Consider the following 23,321-nt stretch of genomic DNA (forward strand, 5'->3'; position numbering starts at 1 on the left):
AATACCCATTCCTCTAACAACAGCTTCAGAAAAGTGAAGCTGTTATTTTCGGGTGTTATTATGTATATTAGTTCCTACTGCTGTAACAACAAATGACTACAAACGTAGTGGCTTAAAATAACACAAATATATTATCTTACCATTCTAGGAGCCAGGAGTCCAAGTGGTTTCACTGGGATAAACTCAGGGTGTCAACATAGCTGTGTTACTTCCGCAGAAGCTGTATTACTTTAGAGGAGAATTTGTTCCCTGGCCTCTTCTAGTTTAATCTAGAGTCCACCTGGACTTTTTGACCCTTCCTCCACTTTGAAAGCTAGCAGCATAACATCTTCCAATCTTTTTCTCTCTCTGACACTCCTATTTCCTCTAACCCTGTTGCCTCCTTTTTTCCCTTATAAGAACTTCTGTGATTACATTGGGTTCACCCGGAACACCGTGATAATATCGCATCTCAAAATTTTAAATTTAATCACACCAGCAAAGCCTCTTTGACCGTGTGAGGTAATATGCTTACAGGTTCTGGAGATTAGGATGTGGATATATTGGGGCCATTACTCTGCCTGCCACATCATTTGACCACAGCTTTTTTGTCATGAATACCTGGTGGGAATTAAAATGTCCAGTCTGCAAGTACTCTCAATTTGGAACCCCCAAAAAACCCTCCGGAGGATTAAGAGGCAAGGCTCAAGCAATCCTCCGGCTTCAGCCTCTCCAGAGTAGCCGGGACTACAGGCAGGCGCCATCACGCACAGCCAATTTTTTTTTTTTTTTTAACATTTTTAGAGAAAGAGATCTTGCTGTGTTGCCCAGGCTGGTCTGGAACTCCCTGGGTTCAATTGATCCTGCTGCCTTGGCCTCCTGAGTAGCTGGGATCACAAGCAGGAGCCACCGTGCCCAGCTCCTCCAGCTCTCTCTTGATGGAGGTGTCTTCCCCTCTGCCGTCCAATGTGTTTGGACCATCTGCATCCTTAAAGCAGACAGACCTTCACTTGTACTTGCCAGATCAAGTACCCCCAGTTTTCTTAATGAATCCCATAAGTGGCAAAATGACTTAAATAAGGGGATAAAAGAGGCATCATGTACCTGCTCTCATGAACATCATTTGCCTCTTTCCAACTTTTGAGTTTCTGTGTATTTCGTTTGTTTCGTTTTCTCCCTGTTAAGGTAGTAGTCTTTCTTTGCACATAATAGAAGGTATTAGCCCATTCTCTGTCACTTGTTATAAGCCGTTTAACTGTGAAGAATTTATGACAGGTCAGGAGATTCTGGAAATGTCTTCCCCCTTTTTTAATAGTATAAAACTTTATAAAACATCTTAACTTTTTCAAAGGTTCTATTTCCCTTTTGGAACCTAATAAAACATTTTTCCTAGGATAATCTGTATTTCTCTCCTAAGTTTGCATAAAGTTTCTAGTGTTTCGTAGGAACCCTAAACGAAGTCTCCTTTGTCTTGGTACAGTAATGCCTGTTGCCAGGCAAACTTGAACCAGCCTTAACCATGACCATGAATACCCTGTTACTCTATTTTGTGTGACAACAAGCACCAAGAATGGTATTGCTACATTGGTTTTGGTTGTACTTTCAACTTTTACCAACTATGTGATGTTTTTGTTTTATTTAAAAACTTTCAAAATTGTTTCAGATCTTGTATCTTTGGGCTTATGTTAATATTCGTGATGATTTCATTTCATATACAGATAACATTGTGAATACTTTCCCATTAACAGTAAGTATGCTTTGTGAAAATACTATTATTATACTTATAAGAGTTATTTCTAAAGCAGAGTTTATAAAATTTCCCGAGTCCTTTGTTATTAGTATCTTGTGTAAATTACTCGGTGCCTGCTTGCTTTGTTGAGTAACACATTCATCAAATGAAGATACTTGTTATAATAGTTAAATTCATTCATGGCAGGTGCAGTGGTTTATGCCTGTAATCCCAGCACTTTGGGAGGCTAAGGCAGGAGGATTGCTTGAGCCCAGCAGTTTCAGGCTAGCCTGTGAAACATAGGGAGACTACTGTCTCTATGAAAAACAAATAAATTAGCTGGGCGTGGTGGCTTCTGTCTGTGGTCACAGTTACTTGGGAGACTGAGGCAGGAGGATTGGTTGAGCCTGGGAGGTTGAGGTTGCGGTGAGCTGTGATCATGCCACTGCACTTCAGCCTCAGTGACAGAGTGAGACCCTGTCTCAAAAAAAACCTTCATTTAAAAAATATTTACTACATGCCTGCCTGCCCCAAGCATTGTCTAGTCTCTGGGATGCCTCCTTTCCACCCCAATGTAAGTCCTACTTACCCTTCAAAGCCCAACTCAAGTCATGTTATTACCATGAGCCCTTTCTACTATTCTTTCTCACGTGAATCTCTCCAGAGGTTCTTTCCTGAGCCCCTGTGGAACTAATAATGAGCACTGCTAATTTTAGCCATTAGCCAGTCTTTAGAATTATTCTCTACTTGTTTCATGTATCTTAGTGTTTGTTTTCGCCCCAGCTGGATTGCCTGTGTATTCAGGCTATGTTCAGTGAATATATGGTGGTTTGCTGATTGATTCAAAGTGAATCTGAGGAATACACTTCCTTTTTTTGAGATTAAGAGAATTGCCAGTGCTGTTTTGGGGCTGTTAGGATGCAGGTGCAATAGCTTGCAGCTGACTCTCAGGTTCAGCAAGGCATCATGAAGGAAAGTGACCATTGCCCTCTATTGGAGTTTAGCCCTCTGGCTTGCAGAGACAGAAGCACCCTAACACTCAAAGCATTTCATCGTTGTTTTTTAAAAAGTTTGCAGGGCCCAATTTCTGTGGCTTTTACTGGGGGAAGCATTACATAAGAGGACAAGGAGCACATGTATCCTATGCATTGTTTTGGAGTAATTCCACTCCCAGCTCCTGACTTGTCAGATGGTGAGATGTTTGGGAGAATATTTTCAGTCTGAAGAAGATAATTATTTATTGTTTAGTCTGAGCTTTTAGCCCACACTTCCCTTTCATGTGGTTTTTGCTTGAGAGTTCTTGGACCAAGGTTAGATTGAATGTTGAGACACTATGGGGAGTGTAAAAATCAATGGATGAAAGAAAAGGTATAAATACCACAATTGCATTCATTCCTTTCTCTCTTTACTCTCTTTTTTTAATCCTGAATCTCCCTACATTGGATTATGTATAATACCAATTTTAATTGACCGATTTTAGTGACAGCATTAAAATGTAAACTTAAATGTAAGGCTGATGGTACTTATGAAGAGTATCTCTCATTGAACATTTCATTATAGATTCAGATATATTGCAGCAAATGAATTGTAATGGTTTAAATTGATACCATCTTTACCTTGTCTTTATACAGGCATCAAATAACATATAATGTTTGACTCACATGAATATTACCTTATAATTGAAAAAAAGTTATATTGCTGCTTACATAGTTATTTAAGATTTGTGGAGATCAAAAAGAAGAATTGTATGTTTTTTTCTTTTTGGCAGACCTTTTTGTTCAGTGTAAGTAGACTTAAGTGGACTTCATGTTTTCTTCCAGATGTAAAGGAAAGGTGCCCAAATTGGCAAGACGTTAAAAATTATCATTAGGCCAGGCGTGGTGACTCACACCTGTAATTCCTACACTTTGGGAGGCCAAGGCAGGAGGATCATGTGAGCCTGGGAGTTCAAGACCAGCCTGGGCAACAAAGCAAGACCCTGTCTCAAAAAAAAAAAAAAAAAAGATAAAAATTATCATTAAGCTGCCAAAATTCAACATTTGTTTGTAAATGTTTATGCATCTAGCTAGTAGACTTGGATCCTAGTCATGAGCCACAAAGAGAAGAGGTTCTGTGGTTATAAGATGAGTGGCTTTGGTTTTGGATCTTACTGAGGGTACCAAGTTTGTTGCTGATCACAGGGTCATGTGAAATGGGACCTCAATAGTATGGAGACCAGATTATGTGTGTGGGTGGGGGGTTGGGGGGAGGGGTTGTCATCTTGTTGGTGCAGTTTTTACTGGACTTCCAGCCTCCTTCCAGAAATTGTTCAGGGAAATGTAGATGAATGACTTTGGCAGAACGTAACATGAGTGGGAAAATGTAAGATGAAAGGAAAAGCTTATTTTCAGTACAGTGGCTTTTTTACTTGCCTTCATTCATTAAATCATTGTTTCAGGGCCCCATCCCTTTTTTTTTGAGACAGAGTCTCACTCTGTCATCCAGAATGGAGTACAGTCATGCAATCTCGGCTCACTACAACCTCCACCTCCCTGGTTCAAGTGATTCTCCTGCCTCAGCTTCCCGAGTAGCTGGGATTATAGGTGTGTGCCACCACGCCCGGCAAATTTTTTGGTATTTTTAATAGAGACAGGGTTTCACCGTGTTGGCCAGGCTGGTCGTGAACACTTGGCCTCAAGTGATGCACCCACCTTGGCCTCCCAAAGTGCTGGAATTATAGGTATGAACCACCATGCCCGGCCCCCATCCCTTTGTCGATGCACAAAAGTTAGAGTTAAGAGCAAATGCTCTTAGAGTTTGTGCAACTTTTTGTTTGCTCTAATATAAACTGAGTGCAAGAATTCTTTTACTGTAGCAAACGTTCATATACTCCACCTATTCTCTCTAAAATACAATGCTCTGTTCGTGGCGTCTTTCCTGCTTCTTGAACTCCAGTTGGTGAACATGGAAGTCAATATTCTGACTGATCTCTGACTCACTTTCACACTGCTGTGAGTTTAGCTTTGTCGCGCCAGGCCCTATTGACTTCAGTAGGGATGGCGCCAGGTTTGAGAGGCTGAAGAAGAGACCTGGAGCCAGTGAACAAGACACAGGTTTTTATTGGAGGGAACTGACATACAGGGACAGTCTAGTGGCAGCAGGCTTGACAGTAGAGCATTATTTATTATATAAATTGCATGCTTGTAAAAAGTATACAATTTATATAATATTTATGGCTACTCTCTCTAACAACCTCTGCCTGGCAACCTTCACTTAATTCAAAACAAAGAGTATCTTTCCCCTGCATAACTGCATTCCATGGACAGGCCAGGGGATCAGATGTTCCACATAAATAAGTAATGAATCTGTCGGATGGCCACTCCCGGATTCCTTAGCTCAGAACGCTGAAGACACATTCAGGTGTGTCTGCCTTACAGGGTCATTCTCAGGGTATACTTAAGATGTTGCCGTCAGGTGCATCTGCCATACAAACTTCTACTTTTTTCAATTCCCAGATGCCATAGATGGTTGAAGGTAGGATGCCCTTAGCTATAAGACACGTCTCCAGTTTCCCGATGATACAAAATATTCTGGGGCCACCTTGAATATGTAAAGTTTTAGAGATGAAACAATTGATATGTACATTCATAACATTAATATGTTTATTTAGATATAATGCTTTTCCTATTCACTTTCATGAAATAATTTATTCAGAGCCTGTATTTGCATCTTTGACATCATGTGTTTGTCAGCGAAGCTACTTCAGAGTCATCTAGGACAATGTGCCAGAGTGCCTTCTCTTCCCTTCCATCTAAATTGCATAGACTTCAATGTGTTTGGAATCCATGTAAGAAGTTTTTTCTATAAATGTTAACCCAGGCCTTAGCACTCTTTCAGACATTTTTTTGTCCTTTATCTGTAGGTGTATATTGAGGATCTCCCACATGTAACTCTCTTCTGTCCTCCCTTTACGAGGGATCTTTGAAAGGTTTGTTAACAGTGACATCTAATACAAACAGTTATGAAGTCACCACCTTAGAGATAATGACTTAAGTATTTGTTAAATTTCTTTGCTCTCTTAGAATAGCTGTTTCCATCAGCTGACCTTCTTGAGCATCTCAGACTGGCTTTGATTGAAGTTGTTTCAGATTTGAGTGTCTTCAAAGAATACTTCTTTGTTCTAAATAAAGCGCTTGAGACAGTAGTCTATAAATAAGAGACTGTAATGGCTTGAATATATGACAGCCTCTTTTTGGGGGGGAAGAGAAAACATATCTTCAGTTTGTACGTGGCATAGTAATTAACCAGAGGGTTTTCTTTTTTTTTTTTCCTTTTCCACATCTACTGGCCACATTGTTTATTTCCTTGTTTTACATTCCTATGTATTTTTGATGGTTAAAAAAAAAATAATGGCAAGGGGCAAAAAAAAAGTGGTTTACTGGAATATGGGAAATTTAAATAGGCTAATGATTATCACATGGTACTCGTAAACCCTAAATAATTAATGTGTGGCAATCTAAGAATATAATGCTATCATAGCAAATAAAACTACAGAATTAATGAAAAAAAGGTCCCAATTCCCCAACCAGTACAGAAAGAAAATTGAATAACCTAGCTTGTAAGATTGTCTTCAATCTTCACTTCTGCAATATAGAACTATCCCTTAATCTTTTTTTAATCTTAATTTCTGTTTAAAGTGGTGTCACATATTGCAGTGATACAACATAGAACAAGTAATATGAACATTTTCTTTTTAGAATCTGGTAAGTCTGGGAAGAGCAGGTATAGAAGAATCTTACTGGAACATGGTCACAACTAATTCACCTCTCTCGAGATCTTTACCGCCTCTCTAGCAAGAGAAACACATGTCAGAAGAGGCTCGGGAGAGGAAGCAGGCTGTGGTAATAACACCACTTGACAGTTTTCTAGCTCTGTGATTTTCAAGGAACTTTGTGAGCATTGTTTAATTCCATCTTCACAAGAACTCTGAGATGTAGACTAGGGCATTAGAGGCATACCCTACTCTTCTGCCTCCTCTGTTTTCTTTTCAACATTTAAGGAAATGTTGCTTTGAAAGGTTAAGCAAATTGACTCAGGTTACCTTGTAGAGCGTGGGAAAACAGGCTGCTTCTCTGGGTGGAGGAAAAATCTTGGTACAGTTGTGCTCTCTGTGGTTCTTTTCTCCCCCCAATCCTCTCAAATCTTATTTCTCACTCCTGTTCCTTCCAGGGACGTGTAAAACATAGTTATGAATGTGTTTTTGAAGTGATTATCCTAGAAGTGCTTCAACCATGTCTTGTTTCTTTTTGAAGAAGGGCAGTAAATTCTTATCCTTTCTATATTTTTCTCTTTGCATTTTTTCTCTTGCCCAAAATAAGAATGCAGGTACACTTAACAAACAAAGGAAATATCAGTTCATTTTAAAACGAACGTTGTCAGACTAAATTCAACTGTGAGTGCTAGGGTTTATTATCTTGTCCTGAAAGACTTCTGAATTTAAGTAGGTTAGTAATCCCTGCCTCCCACTAAATCTTTTTAGATTAGAAAACATTGTTCTTGAGAGATAACTTCAGGAAAGAGATCATTTACTGACATTCATTTGAGATCTGTGTAACGTTTATTTGAGACCTTTATGTTGGTTTTATATATGCTTGAGGTTGTATATATAGTTTGAGGACCATGTATCAACGCTTCCAGGTTATAAAGTATCTAATTTATTAAGAATATTGTCTTGAGCCTCACATGTGGACATTTAAATGTCACAAATATTTATGGAATTCTGAATATAAAGAGGAAGTAGGGCTGGTGATGTAGAGATGAACTCTTTTCCTTCAAGGAGGTTGATACACTAGTAGTAAGCATAAGACCAGAATGGGTTTTGAAGTCAGAATCACCTGGGGGTAAAATCTGACTTCCCCTTGATAAACCTAAAAATCATTAGACTGATGATGTGGTTACAGTGATACAGTGATGCTTCCCTCCTTGGGTTCTTACAGCATTTGTAGCTTGCATACTGAAGGCTTTAATACATCCTGGTTTCCCTCCCCCTTCCTCCTCTCCTTTCTCTCCATAAACATTATAGGTGACAGTAGTATCTGCTTAGTTATGGGTAAACTATCCAACTTATTCTGCAATAAACTACCATAGTTCTCTGTCTCTCTCTCTTTTTTTTTTTTTTTGGGTTTTTTTTTTTTTTTTTTTTTTTTTTTTTTGAGGCAGAGTCTGGCTCTGTCGCCCAGGCTGGGGTGCAGTGGCGCGATCTTGGCTCACTGCAAGCTCCCGCTCCTGGGTTCATGCCATTCTCCAGCCTCAGCCTCCTGAGTAGCTGTGACTACAGGTGCCCACCATCACACCTGGCTAATTTTTTGTATTTTTTAGTAGAGACAGGGTTTCACCGTGTTAGCCAGGATGGTCTCAATCTCCTGACCTCGTGATCTGCCCTCCATGGCCTCCCAAAGTGCTGGCATTACAGGCGTGAGCCACCGCCCCCGACCTACCATACTTATCTTAAAGCAAGAAGAAAATCCCTGAAAATCTATGTCCTTGCCCCAGGCCCTTTTCATATATCCCCTCAACCTAGAAGTGTTTCTGCAGTTCAACCCCTTGGCATCTCACTCACTCTGAAACCTAAAGGCATCTTGATAATATTTACCTTGTGTGTTTTCCTGAGTTGTGGTTATTTGTATATTTATTCCATCTCATTTCTTGACTGGAGGTTCTAGACTGTAAACATTCCTTAAAGGCATCTTTCCATTTCCTATGGTACCTAATGCAATGACTTGTACTCATTAAATCTTAGGATTGAATTAAATTGATCTAATAGTGCCTTGGTAATGGTCACATGTAAGTGGTAGCCAAGTCTAGTTCCTACTTTTCTGTGGTATTGAGCAAAGTTAACCATCACCTGATTTCTATTTACCAATAAACTACAAAATATTTTCGGTGTATCTAGAAGTATTAGATCCTAACAGATCTCATGGGTTGATGTCCACTACCCTCTAGAGCCAATGCAAAATGATTGCCATAGAATCCAAGGCTTCTCTATCAGTTTCCTCACACTCCCCACCTCTCAGTACTTATTACACTTCAGCCTACGCCCTGTGATTCAACCAGGCAAATTGGATAGATGTACACCCTTTCACAAAAGTAGATAAAAATATACATCGTCAGCTGACATAACAGGTGGCTTTCTTTTACCACCTAGAGTTCCATTAAAAATGTTGACACAGTCTCCCACATAAGGTCACGGCCTAATCTGGGAAACAATTTTGAACCTATCTCTGTATAATTGTGACTCTCAGTACAACAGATCTGTTTCACTCCATGATGTTAACTTGTGATTTAAATTAAACTTAATTTGCATTTATCAATAGTATTGTATACTCATCTGCTGGTTGCTTGTGGACCTCTGCTTTCTGAAGACAAAGACCAATGATGAATTCTGATTGAACAGTTTCTAGCAGTATTGGTCTCATAGTCCAGCCATCTCATTTCATAGAGGAGAATGTTGAACATTCTCAGGTGGACGCCAGTTTCTTGGCCTTATCTTTCTTTATTTTTATTTTTATTTTTTGAGACAGTCTCGCTCTGTCGCCCAGGCTGGAGTGCAGTGGTGTGATCTTGGTTCACTGCAACATCCACCTCTCGGGTTCAAGCAATTTTTCTGCCTCAGTCTCTCAGTCTCCCTGGGACTACAGGCGTGTGCCACCATGCCCGGCTAATTTTTGTATTTTTAGTAGAGATAGGGTTTCGCCATGTTGGCCATGTTGTTCTTGAACTCCTGACCTCAGGTGATCCGCCCACCCCAGCCTCCCATAGTGCTGAGATTACAGGCATGAGTCACCTCACTCAGCCCTCTTGGCCTTATCTTGATACCCTTAAAAAACAAATTTTATTCATAGATCTTATATTTGCATGCAATGTTGAGCTTGAAAATACAGAAGTAGAATATTTTTAAATGACTTCTAGAAAAGGAAGCACAGATGAAGTAAAATTTACTGCCGTTTGAAACCACAAAAATCATAATAAACACCTTAAATGAAACGCCAAGTCAATAAAGTTAATTTAGACAGGGTTCTGAGACGCAGTCACTGTGGTATACACATATTTCAGCAGTAACAGAAGAAGTGGGAGTTGCAGATAGCAAGGGTATTGCACAGTATAAGCATTGGCCGATTCTTTTTTCTATTTCTCTCATTTAGAAAATATAAGGGAATTGATTTTCAGCATTTTTTTCAGATCAAGTGATATTAAAAATCAGTTTAGCCAAAATTAAGGAACATAGAAGTATTTAAAAAATATATCTGAGTACAACTAAGATAAAGATACATGAATTATTTGCCTGGTGTAAGACTTTCTCTATAATTTTAGTGCTTTTGCTAAATGTATAAGTACTTAAATGATGTTGGCCCATTGATAGAAGCAATAGCTTTAATTTGATCCAAGTCTTTATAGCCTTAATAAATTTTAAAAAATCACCCAGATCTTCCTACCTATGTGGATGGACTTTTTACAAAGGAACATGTAGCTAAATAACATTTTTGATCACCCAGAGTTATGCAGTATTAGTATTCAGAGAGTTTAAATTAGTAATGTAGATATGTAGTTTACTCCCAGGGAAAAAGAAGAATAAGTATCTATGCATGCAGAGTGGTCAGTGGGTATAAATGAACTTGAATTCATTAACCTCATGATTTGACATCAAAAATGGAAAAATCTGATCAAGTGAAGTTCAGGGTGGTGGTTATTTGTGTGTGCATAAAGGAATGGGGTTTGGGGTTTGACCTGGGTAGCCACTCTTTGGTTCTTGGACAGTATTTTATTCCCAGCCCCAGCCTCTCAGTCCTGAACAGGTCACCATTCAAAAATACAGGTTCCTGTAGTGCCATCATTTCAGGAGAATTCTTTGGGGGCACTGATGAGTCTCCAAACCAGCATGAAATATGTTGCAGCTAATTTATTCCGTGAACTTAGCATTTTGTGAAATGTATACATTATCTACCTCTACATAGTTCAATTCATCCCGTCCTCCACTTGAGTATCTCCATGTAGTGAGCCTGTAACAATGATCTTTCATTCTATAGAAGGAGAAACAGAAGCTCAGAGTTCTTGATTTCCTTATTACTCAGTTGCTGCTCCTTGGGTTTGCCCCTTAAATGTCAGTTGATGTTTGTAGCACCATGATATTTTTACTGAGTATCTCATTTTGAAAAAAGAGAAGTAGTATGTGCCCCAAGGCCTCATTGGGGATGGGAAGAAATGGGGCTCTCCTTTCATATTCGAACATTTCCCTTTCCAGCAGCCCCATGGAATCACCCTGAGTGACTTGGATGGCTACTTGTGTAGTGAGGGAGGTACGTGAGGGATCTGAAAGAGCTGCTAGATAACCCAATGAATATTTGCAGCCTTTATGGGAAATAACTACAGAGAATGAATATCAATCGGTATGTAGATAGATGAACATCTGGGCATTGATTCTGAAACAATTGAAAAATCAAAGGATGATTTAGCTTAATAGTGCCTTGATTTTACAAGAGATTTTAATGTTCATGATTAAACTGGCTGTACCGGATTTTACCGAAGCCCATTTATTGTGCATTGGCTGTAGCCTTCCCAGCAGGCATTCCAATGCTCTTGTAACATCTTTCAGATGTGGCTACAGGTGTAGCTCAGCCTCCTGGAAGGTCCTGTTCTCTCACAGCTGCCAATGGGAGACCTGATTGTAATTATAGCTTCCGTGATGGAATGTCTTTAAAACCTAAATCTAGGTTACAGTTGTTGGCCTGATGCCTGAAGAACCGTGGCTGTTAGGAGCTTGAAGAGTCTCATGAGGAGCCCCTTAGTCCTAAAGCCACGTTTGTGTAAGAAATGGAGTTAGGCAGTTGAGCCTAGTTTGTGGGCTGATTATGTTCTCTCGAGTCCGTGGTCTATATCCAAGTCTATCTCTAGCTCTGAATCTCTGCATCTTATTGACCTAGAGCCTGAGATCAGTAGTGAAACAATAAAAATTTTTGGTTTACTTCTGCAGTGGAATTATGAAGAACTGTTACTAGATATGATTTGATATTAAAATGAAAACGCGTTAGAAGTAAAAATGTGTTTGAGGGAGTCATTCTGAATCTGTCAGAGAAGACGAAACAAAGATTTAAATATTTTTACATTCCTTGAAGCTATCCTTAATTAAGATATACTTGATTTTAGTCCTTTTCCCTTAACCCTATTTCCTGGCTGACTTGAAAATTATAAGCAATTTCCGCTGTAGGTTTTGGCTACTTGAAAGGTTATGCTTTTCAAAAACACAACTTTTGCAAGGGTTTAATTCCACATTGCCACAGGAAAGTGTGTTCAAACATATTTGTAGGGTGGGGTATGTGTGTGACAGAGACAGATTGAAGTTGAGCAGTTGTATACGTGTGTGTGTTTGAAGTGCGTGTAGGTCAGGGGTTGGTAAACCAGGGTCAGTCGACCACATCTGGCCTGCTGCCAGTTTTTGTATGACTTGTGAAATAAGAAGGGCGATGTGGTTTGGATCTATGTCCCCAGCCACATCTCTTGTTGAAATGCAATTCTCAATGCTGGAGGTGGGGCCTGGAGAGGTGACTGAATCCTGGGGAGTTTCTTATGGTTTAACATCATCCCTCCTTGGTACCTCATTGCAACATTGAGTTCTCATGAGATCTGGTTGTTTAAAAGTATATGGCACCTCCCTTTTCTCTCTCTTGCTCCTGCTTTGGCCATGTAAGATGTGCCTGCTTCCCCTTCGCCTTCTGCCCTGATAGTATGTTTTTTGAGGTCTCCCCAGAAGCAGCAGCCACTGTGCTTCCTGTACAGCCTGTAGAACCATGAGTCAATTAAACCTCTTTTCTTTATAAATTACTCAGTCTCAGGTATTTCTTTATAGCAATGTGAGAACAGACTAATACAGAAAATTGGTACTGAGAGTGGGGTATTGATATAAAAATTACCTGAAAATGTGGAAGCAGCTTTGGAATTGGGTAATGGGCTTCTCAGAAGAAGCCCTCCAAACTGTTCCAATGTCTGCCCATTACCCAGTTCAACAAGTCACAGGAAGAAGAGGGAAAGTTTGGAATTTCCTAGAGTTTTGTTGAATGGTTGTGATCCAAATGCTGATAGTGATATGGACAGAGATGGCCAAACTGATGAGGTCTCAGATGGATATGAGGAACTTATTGGGAACTGGAGCAAAGGTCACTTTCGTTATGCTTTAGCAAAGAACTTTGAGGCATTGTGACCCTGCCCTGGGCATCTGTGGAACTTTGAACTTGAGAATGATGATTTAGGGTATGTGGTGGAAGAAATTTCTAAGCAGCAAAACATTCAAGATGTAGCCTGGCTGCTTCTAACATCCTATGCTCGTATGTGTGAGCAAAGAAATGATATCCAACTGGAACTTGCATAATATTATTTAAAAGGGGAGCAGAGGATAGAAGTTTGGAAAATTTGCAGCCTGGCCATGTGGCAGAAAAGAAAAGCCTGTATTCAGGGAAGGGATTCAAGCAAGCTGCAGAAATTTGCATAGATGAAGAGGAGCCAAGTGCTAACAGCCAAGACAATGGGGAGAAGGCCTCAAAGGCATTCATAGCACCCCGTGCCATCACAGACCAAGAGTCCTAGGAGGGAAGAATGGTCTCCTGGGCTAGGCCCAGGACCCTGCTGCCCTGCCTTGGGACACTGCTCGCTACATCCCAGCTGCTCCAACTCCAGCCATGGCTCAAAGGGACCCAGGTACAGCTTGAGATGCTGCTTCAGGACTGCCAGTCATAAGCCTTGGTGGCTTCCTCATGGTGTTAAGCCTGCAGGTGCACAGAGTATACGAATTGAGGCTTGGAGCCTCCACCTAGATTTCAGAGGATGTAAGGAAAAGCCTGTAAGTCCAGGCAGAAGCCTGCTGCAGGGACAGAGCCCTCATGGAGAACCTGTACTAGGGCAGTGCAGAGGGGAAATGTGGGATTAGAGCCACCACATAGAGTCCCACTGGGGCACTGCCTAGCATTGCTGAGAAGAGGGCCACTGTCCTCCAGACCCCAAAATGGTAGATCCACCAGCAGCTTGGACACTGCACCTGGAAAAGCTGCAGGTGCTCATTGCTAGTCCTTGAGATCAACTATGGGAACTGAGCCCTGCAAAGCCACAGGGGTGGAGCTGTCCAAGGAAGGCCTGGGGAACCACCACCTTGCAGCAGTATGCCCTGGATGTGAGACATGGAGTCAAAGGAGATTATTTTGGAGCTTCAGGATTTAGTGACTGCCCTGCTGGGTTTCAGACTTGCATGGGGCCTGTAGCCCCTTTCTTTTGGCTAATTTTTCCCTTTTGGAATGGGAGTATTTATCCAATGCATATACCCCATTGTATCTTAGAAGTAACTAACTTATTGTTGTTGTTGTTGGTTTTAAATATGGAATGGTTCAAGAATTTGTGTCTCATCCTTGTGCCAGAGCCATGCTAATGTTCTTTGGATCCTCCTGTTTTAGTGTATGTGCTGCCAAAGTGAGCATACTAGGTTGTTTTTTATTTTACAGGCTCATAGGGAGAAGGAACTAGGCTTGTCTCAGATGAGACTTTGTACTGTGGTCTTGAGTTAATGATGAAATGAATTAAGACTTTGAGGGACTGTTGGGAAGGTATGATTTTATTTTGAAATGTGAGGAAAACATGAGATTTGGGAGGGGGCCGGGGCAGATTGATATGGTTTGGATCTGTGTACCCACCCAAATCTCATACTGATATGTAATCCCCATGCTGGAGGTGGGACATGGTAGAAGGTGATTGGAAAATCATGAGGTTTGTTTCTCTTGGTTTAACATCATCCCCCTTGGTGCTGTCATCACGATAGTGAGTTCTTATGAGATCTGGTTGTTTAAAAGTGTGTGGCACCTTCCCTGTCTCTCTCTTGCTCCTCCTCTGGCCATGAAAGACGTGCCTGCATCCCCTTTGCCTTCTGGCATGATTGTAAGTTTCCTGAGGCCTCTCTAGAAGCAGATGCTGCTGTGGTTCCTGTACAGCCTGTAGAACCATGAGCCAATTAAACCTCTTCTCTTTATAAATTACCCAGCCTCAGTCATTTCTTTATAGCAATGCAAGAATGGACTAATACAAAGGGTTTTTACATTTTTAAATGGTTATATTTTACATTTTAAATGGTTTTTACATTTTTAAATGGTTATATAAATACTTACACAATATCCTTAGTTTTTCTTCTTAGTGCACAAATCCTAAAACATTTACTAACTGGCCTTCCAGAAAAAATGTACTAACTCTTGGTCTAGGGAATGATGTTGTAACATCTTTCCTTATTTTGATTATAAGAGATAATTCATTACTTTTTTAAAAAACTCTTTTAAATTACTCTTTCCAGTAATCAAAACTAGTATATCTTTTTTTTTTTTTTCTTGAGATGGAGTTGCTGTGTTGCCAGGCTGGAGTGCAGTGGCATGATCTCGGTTCATTGCAACCTCCAACTCCCTGGTTCAAGCGATTCTCCTGCCTCAGCCTCCCAAGTAGCTGGGATTACAGGCATATGCCACTATGCCCAGCTAAGTTTTGTATTTTTAATTGAGACGGGGTTTCACCATGTTGGCCAGGATGGTCTCAATCTTTCCTGATACCATGATCTGCCTGCCTCGGCCTTCCAAAGTGCTGGGATTACAGATGTGAGCCACTGCACCAGGTCAAAACTAGTATATCTTAATAGAAATGTCTTATGTTTTTGCAGTCTTTTCAGGGGTTAATGCAAAAAGTAGAAAAGGTTTGCTGCAAAATTTTAAATCCATCAGTAGTCATTATAATATATTTTGGAAGCATACAAAGAGAAGAGAATTATAGAATGCCCCCCTCCCCATATGAAGGAGTTGGCTCTGGGCTCACATGGAATGGAACATTATTACCTCAGTGTTTGCTTCCGTCATGAAATACCTTGGGTACCAGTTATCTCTTCCTTAATGTATGTTTCATCCTTCTGAATGCATCAGAGAGAGAACCTCTGTTGTGAGCTGACTTCCCTGTGGAGCAAGCAGAGCAACTGTGGATAGCCTGTTTGCTTTCACTCCTTTGTACTCCCAGCCCCAGGCAACCACCACTAATCTATTTTCTGTGGCAATAGATTTGCCTTTTCAGAACATTTCATATAAATGGAATCACCCAATATGTGGTATTTGTGGCTAACTTCTTCCACTTGGCATAATGCTTTTGAGTTTCATACAGCTTAGAGAATATATCAATACTTCATTTGAATGGATATACCTCACTTTGTTTATCCATTCACCATTGAGTGGGTATTTAATTGTCTTTGCCTTTTGGCTACTATGAATAATGCTGCTGTGAACATTCAGATAGAAGCCTTTGCCTGGACATGTCTTCATTTCTCTTGGGTAGCTACCTAAAAGAGAAATTGCTTACTGAGTTATATGATAAATTCACATTTAGAGATATGAAATGTGAACATGAATATCTAAGAAATTATGAAACTTTCTAAGATGCACCATTTCGTCTTCCCACCAGCAGTGTGTTCAGGTTCCAGTTCCGCTACATCCTCAAAAACATTGCTATTATCTCTTCAATTATAGCCATTCTAGTGGCGTGTGAAGTGATCTCTCACTTTAACTTTTGTTTCCCTTGTGAATAATGATGTGGCATTATGTGATTATTGGTCATTTATGTATTGGTAGATATCTGTTTAGATCTTTTGCACATTTTAAAGTTGTGGTTTTTTTTTTTTACTATTGAGTTTTAAGAGTTCTTTATACAAATCCTTTGTGGCCTTAATGACTTGCAAACATTTTCTCCTAGTCTATGGCTTGTCTTTTATTTATGGTTATCTTTTGAAGGGCAGTGCATTTTGAAACATGAGTTAAGAATTCATAACAGAGAAGAGATTTCCAATATTTTTTTCTCATGTTGATTATTTTATTCCAAAGCTGAGATTTGTAGGAGTTTGTGGAACTCCTCCAAAGAGTCAGTGCCAGGGTTGGTCACCTCTTTAGGTAGTTTGAATATTTTGGATACCCACACAATGCTAGAGCTCTAGGCAGCACCGGGTTTACCTACAGCCTATATCTGTTGAATTCATTTTCCATTTAGGGTGCATCTGTCAAAGGTGACTTCAAGGACATCAGTAGGGAGAGGTTATCTTGGATGGTTGGTTCTATCTCAAGTCTAGCCTGAGGGTTTCATCCTGTCTGGACCACCAAGGCCAAGAAGTGGGAGTGCTCCTTTTTCATTTCTGTTTCCCCTACTCTCCATACATACCACTCATCCCTTTAAATGACTTCCTTTTATAATGCAAAAAGGATGATAAGGAATATAGGGGGAGAAGTTGAACAGAAGAGCTAGTATAAAAATCTGAAAACAGCTAGGCAGCACTATCAGAAGATACTGTATACTGCTTAAGGGCACATACTCTGCCACTTACAAGACATGGAGTTCAGGCAAATTGCTTGATCTTTCTGTGTCTCCTTCCATAGCTCTAAAATGAGAGTAATAACAGTATTAACCTTGCAAAGTTTTTGTGAGGATTAATGAATTAGAACATGTCAGGTGTTTAGAAGCATATCTGCTGGTAATTATTTGGTAGATTTTAACTATTATTTTTGTTGTTGTTAAACGATAGGTAGAGTGCTGCTGTACAAAAAGCACAGGCTTTCATATCAGACATCCCTGGTGTCATCTTGAGTTTGGGTCCCCACTCCTGTATTTACTAGCTGTTGACTTCAGACAAGCCATGTTGACGTGTTGCTGTGATGGATGAAACAGAATTACATATTTGATTGCACTTAACAGTGGCTGGAAGATAGTAGGTAGTCAATAGATGTATTTTTGTTGTTGATTGTTTGGTTTTGATGTTAAGGAGGCATGATTGGCAATGCAAAAGAATCCTGTGACCCCTTTCTGAGGGAGAGCACCACAGAAGTTGAAGGAAGAGGGAAGTCTTGCAGAAGAAATGATGGGTGGGGGCCCTCTCTGGGAGATTTGTTTTTGACAGATGATGAAGGTTGGTCAAGGCAGCAGCAGGCCCAGAGCTGATGTTTCAGGAGACACACACATTGGGCTAGTAGAGACCAAGACCCAGAGTCTAAAGGTGGGATTTAATTATTGAAAGCCTTGAGGCTCAGTTTCTAAGTGTCTTCAGAATTGTTCTTTTAGGAACCTCAATCTGGCTATAAATGGACAAAGTCCTGGAGTCAGAAACCACGTTCAGGAACACTGCAGGTGTTAATTATTGACCCCGTTAGAAAGCAGTCCTAATCTCTAGGCTTGGTTCTGAGAATATCTGCATGCTGTTCCTTCATTGAAGTCAATTTGCTCTCTACCTATGTCTTTTCTTGTCAGTGCTTTCCTGGTTACCCTGAGGTTCTACATGAAAGAGGTTTTATAGCACTAGGAATAATGTTACTCTAAAGCATGCAATGGAACAAAGAATGTGTGTTTGTTACCTTAGCCAGTATATTCCAAATATGTACAGGTGATTACAAGAACCACTTGAGAATCAATTTTCTATATGATAGTCTATCTCTGCCTTGAATTACCTAGTATATTCTAGGAAAAGTGTAAATAATTTTATTTTTGTAATTTGAAATGTTCATTTTGTAATTTAAGTTGTTATCATTCATGAGATGCTTGGAATGACCTATTTACTGTAGTAACTCTAGCTGGAAATTTCTTACTGATTGCCTTCCCACCTACCCACTACAGTCTTAAACTCTTGGACTTAAGGGATCCTCCCACCTCAGCCTCCCAAGTAGCTGGGACTGTGAGTAGTCACCACCCCGGCCTCCCTTCTTTTGTACATTTTCAAACTTTAAAAAAATCTTATGATGAAATCTTTGACAGTGGGGTGGATTACATTTCCTTTTTGTTGTTTCTTGAAGTATGAACATTGATTTGCCTTTATTGTGCTTTTTACTAGAAGAGGAAAGATAAATATAAGAATATAGTTCATTCTTGATAAATGTTTCATAATGTCAAGAATCTTTTCGCTCCAAGTCCTTTTTAGGCTCAGAACAATACCAGAAAGGACCTGGCCACCCTCAGCTCCTATGAGCTCCTCCTCCACTACCATGGAGTAGGGACCTTCATAGCTTTAATGACAGCCCCCTGTTGAGAGCCACTGAAGCCTTGTCCATTTTTCCCTGCTCTATGTGACCCTAAAGTCTTGAGAGGATTTGGACATTGGGAAAACTACTTAGCTCACAGGAACTTTCTTTGAGGTTTCTATTCTGCCTTGTCTTCTGCCTCTCTACTCAACCACTCTTTCCTTGCCACTTACCCAGAGAAGGGATGAGAAGGGACACCATCTCTATTTTAACCGGGCTTAACCGGTTTGATGTGGAAAGACTGAGTTCTCCAGGCATTTTTTCCCAGTGACACTAGGGCAGGATGACCCTGAGAATAGAGGTAACTCTCCAAATATTGTCACAAGCTGGGAGTGAAGACAAAAATGCGACTGATTATTTTAGAATAGGTAAGGCTTCCTTAGATTTACAGCTGTTGCCTGTCCGTCAGGAAGCAGCTTTGGAGATTAGCTTGTCAGCCCCTGAGGGAAGGACTTTGACTTAATTCATATTTATATTCCCAGCACCTAGTTGTATGTCTTGGTATTTAGTAAATCCTTGATATATCTTATGAATGGCCATATCTGGTTGTTAGCATAATAACAAATAGAGTTTATTTGATTCGATTTCATTTTTACTTGGTAGACATTTTCCAAGAACTGAGCAAAAGTTCATTAGATTAGTATTTAGTAATCTAATGCAAGAGGGAACTTTCCCTATGAAAATTCTATGCTTCAGGAAAGCAGACTTTCATTCTATATGGAATATAGTTTAGAGTGTAAGAAGAGTAGATCATCCCACCCATCTCTGCCACATACTATAGTTATACTATTAAAGAGTTTAAAGCACAGGTTGTGAACTGGTAGCCCCAAGTTGAATCTAGCCTGCACGATTTGGCCTGTATGATTTTTATTATTTATTTATTTATTTATTTTTTGAGACAGAGTCACCCTCTGTCACCTAGGCTGGAGTGCAGTGGCTCACTGCAACCTCCGCCTCCCAGGTTCAAGCAATTCTCATGCTTCAGCCTCCAGAGTAACTGGGACTATAGGCTCATACCACCATGCCTGGCTACTTTTTTGTATTTTTAGTAGCGCCGAGGTTTCACCATGTTGGCCAGGCTGGTCTCGATCTCCTGACCTCAGATGATATGCCTGCCTCAGCCTCTCAAAGTGCTGGGATTACAGACATGAGTCCCTGCGCCTGGCCTGATTTTTATTTTTAATAGAATTAATCACCAGCATTTACAAAGTCTGACATCTTATAAAATATCAGATTTTCAGCTTTCTATGAAAAAATGGGGAAAATCTGACAACACTTGAGTTTGCATTCTTTCTTGACATTTGACCGGCCCTTATTTCAGTGGGGTATTGAAATAGCCACATTACCCAGCATTGCCAGCATAGAAACTGTGTGCCAATAACTATTCATCTCAGTACTCTGAGAGCTAAGTTTAACCAGCTCCTCAATTGCCTTAACCTGCCTAGTCCCTGTAGAGATTTAAGTTTGCAACTTTTTGTTTAGAGACTTAGTTTAAAGGTCTTACCTGATGACCTTGAAGGTTAGATTATTTAATTTTGTGGCTAAAAATACCAGAATACAAAAGGATTTTAAAACCCATGAATAAACATACTTATTTTGTTCATCTGTACATCTTCATTGGTCGATTTATCCATGTATCATGTCTTATTTATAACACCACATTGCCATGGAAATTCACTGCTGTACTTTTCACTTTCCAACCCTACTAAATTTTACACTTAACATTTTCAGAGCTGCTTGTACAAAGTACAGATTTAGGGTAGTAGCAATCTCAAGTGGTTTTATAACATTAAATATTAAATAACCTTAAAAATGCAAACAAGGGAAAAGTAAGAAGTCAGCCAAATCCTGACACATAAATTTAACAAAAAAGCAACACAGAGTCTCTTATTTACATGTCCTACTGCTTAACCACTTTGTAAGAATGAAGCCCTCCTTCATTCTACACTTGTGTCTTCTTCAAATCTAGTAGACGATGTCTGTCCTAAAGTCATATTGTAGTTGATAGTTTGTCTAGCCATTGGCACTGGCCCATACTCATGAAACTTGAAGTCATTTATTGGGTGCACGTCATATACCAGCTATATAAAAATAGTAATAATAGTTAAGAGTTACAGAGCCCTTGCCATGTGTTGAATGCTATTCTCTATACAAGTATTGCCTCATTTAATCCTCATTCTAACCCTTTGAAGTAGGTGGTTTTATTTTCATTTTGTGGATGAGAAAGAGGCATAGGGAGTGCCCAGGATCAAACAGACTGTGTGAAAATTGTGGAGGAAGTCTTCATGCCCAGGCTGAGTGAACATAGCTTCCTGAGAGCTAGTCCTGCATAGAAGATTTAAGACAGATCTTTCACTCAGAGTTGAAAATATCCAAATGATTGTAGGTCACTTAAAGGATGACTAATGACATACGTTATTTAATGTTAGAATAGTATCTTATGGGGATAAACACTTCCTGGGAGGTGGAGACCAGAGAAAACTGCAGGAGGATCATGAAAGGTTGATTTGGACGAAGAAGAAAACTCAGGGTTAAGGCTTTTTTGTGTTGTTTTGTTTAATTCACATGTGGTGAAACAAGAATGAAATTTGTCTAGACTCCCTAAAGAAGTTATCCCAGGCTAGGCCAGAGCAACAGTTGATTAGCTTTACCCAACTAAGAAAACGGTGGAGGCACAGAGACATCATATGGATTGCCTATTGCAGAGATTTTGATATTCAGGTTGGCTGAGAATATTAAAGCACTGGGGGATTAGGAGTGTTGGCCGCGGGATATGTAAGACTTGCTCTTTGGTGACGGTACCTTAAGCTGTCTGTCTGAGCAGCACTTCTTAAGATCTCAAACTCCTCTTGTTCTTTTTCTGTGTTTTGCAAGCAACCTCCTGTGTAGATATTTCTGCAGGGGGAGTAACTCTCATTCATATCAAAGAAAATATTCTGGACTTTGTGACTGTTCTCTTTGTCATGATTAATCAGTTGACAGCCTGGCTTGCGCGTCTGGCTGTGGCACTCAGCTAATGCCAGCCTACCTCTTGAAGAAAGATGAAGACTAAGTGTGTTGGGCTAGGGAAGAGACTGAGGGAATGGAGCAAAGGAAGTAAATGAAAGGGATATTTCCAATGCAGAACTTTGAGGGTTGATGCCTGGGATAAAGGGGGTTGAAGGCGAAGGAGGACTCAAGGACCTGGGACATTGGGTGGAGAATAGTGTCCTTGACAGAAATGGAAGGAAGACACAGTGGATTCCTGGGAGAAAGATAATATGTTTTGTTTGTTTGTTTTTGGATTTTGAACCTCAGGTGCCGATGTTTGTGTGTCCAAATGACATTGGGTGTCCAGGGATATAGAGATGGTTAGGGACAGTGATTGCCCAGCATACAGGGAGTGGGTGAGTTCACCTAGCAGGAGCACATGGTGTGAAAAGAAGGCTGAGGATGGAACCCCATGTGTCACTGGCATTGACAGACCAAGGGTAGTCTGTGCCTGTGCACAAGGCAAGAGAAGCAGAGGATTGGACAAAAAGGGAATGAACAGAGCAGTACTGATTCAAACAAGTTGGAATGGCCAGTTGTGCCAAATATTGCAGGATCAGGATACAAGACTTAACTAATATAGGACTTGGACTCAAAATATAAGAGTTCAAGAGAACTTAACGGTCTGATTGTTTCTCCAGAAGAGACATTTAAACTTGCCCAGGATCAGCCTATGAGTATCATAGGTGTAAACACTGTTACTACAGTGTTTCCTGCTTGGCAACCTCATGATCTCATGTTCACCCATTGTTTCATGCTGCTCATTTCTAAGTATAGCTTTACAGTCAATATATAATACCTTGTAATAGCTGCTAGGACCAGAAATCACGATGCTTGGTTCAAGTGGGCAGCTCAGTCTCACATGCTCCTAGTGAAAAAAGGGCCCTTGTTATTTAGAACATAAAGTGCTGCAGTATGAATATAGCTGATGTGTAACTCATAACTCTTCCAATCAGCATGCAGCTCATATGGCATCAGCAGTCAGCTAAGAACTTCATTTTGTACGTTGTAACGGAGTTGGGTTTTGTGAAATGGCTTATTTTCTTCTGCGGGAGTGCAAATTCACTGGCATTTATTGGAAAAATCTAAGACAGATTGTTAGGCTGATTATGGTCCCTTCTCTGAGTGAGGAAGGAGCAAGAGCATCTTCTCGAATAGAAAATATAAATTATTAGTCAGAAGTCTGTGCACCTACATTTGTTTTCAGTTGGATGGGAGATCCTTGACATACATGAATTTAACTTTCATACATATGTGCATACAAACGTAGGTGTACATACACATATTTTCATAATATACATATGCATATGTGTGAACATATACAATACATAAACATCTGTGTCTACACATACAGGTATTTTCTTTACAAACAACTTAAAACTCCAGGAGATGAGGCATGATTTCTAAATGTCTGCATCGTGTGACTGGTATGTCAGGGCAATGAAAAGAGCCCAGCTTGCTTTCACAGTTGGGAGCCTGGTAGCCTGGGGCAAATT

General features: G+C 40.1%; 1 protein-coding gene and 1 non-coding gene across 4 annotated transcripts in view; one reads left to right on the plus strand and one right to left on the minus strand.

The window, feature by feature from the left end:
* Positions 1-23,321, plus strand: part of CERS6 (ceramide synthase 6) — a 317,758-nt gene that overhangs the window by 137,040 nt on the left and 157,397 nt on the right. The gene's annotated exons all lie outside the window — the stretch shown is intronic.
* On the minus strand, positions 14,097-14,202 carry LOC119625471 (U6 spliceosomal RNA). The gene has a single exon (XR_005241664.1). It is a non-coding gene; the product is annotated as a U6 spliceosomal RNA (small nuclear RNA).

The sequence above is a fragment of the Chlorocebus sabaeus genome, chromosome 10 (assembly GCF_047675955.1).
Source record: "Chlorocebus sabaeus isolate Y175 chromosome 10, mChlSab1.0.hap1, whole genome shotgun sequence".
NCBI lineage: Eukaryota > Metazoa > Chordata > Mammalia > Primates > Cercopithecidae > Chlorocebus > Chlorocebus sabaeus.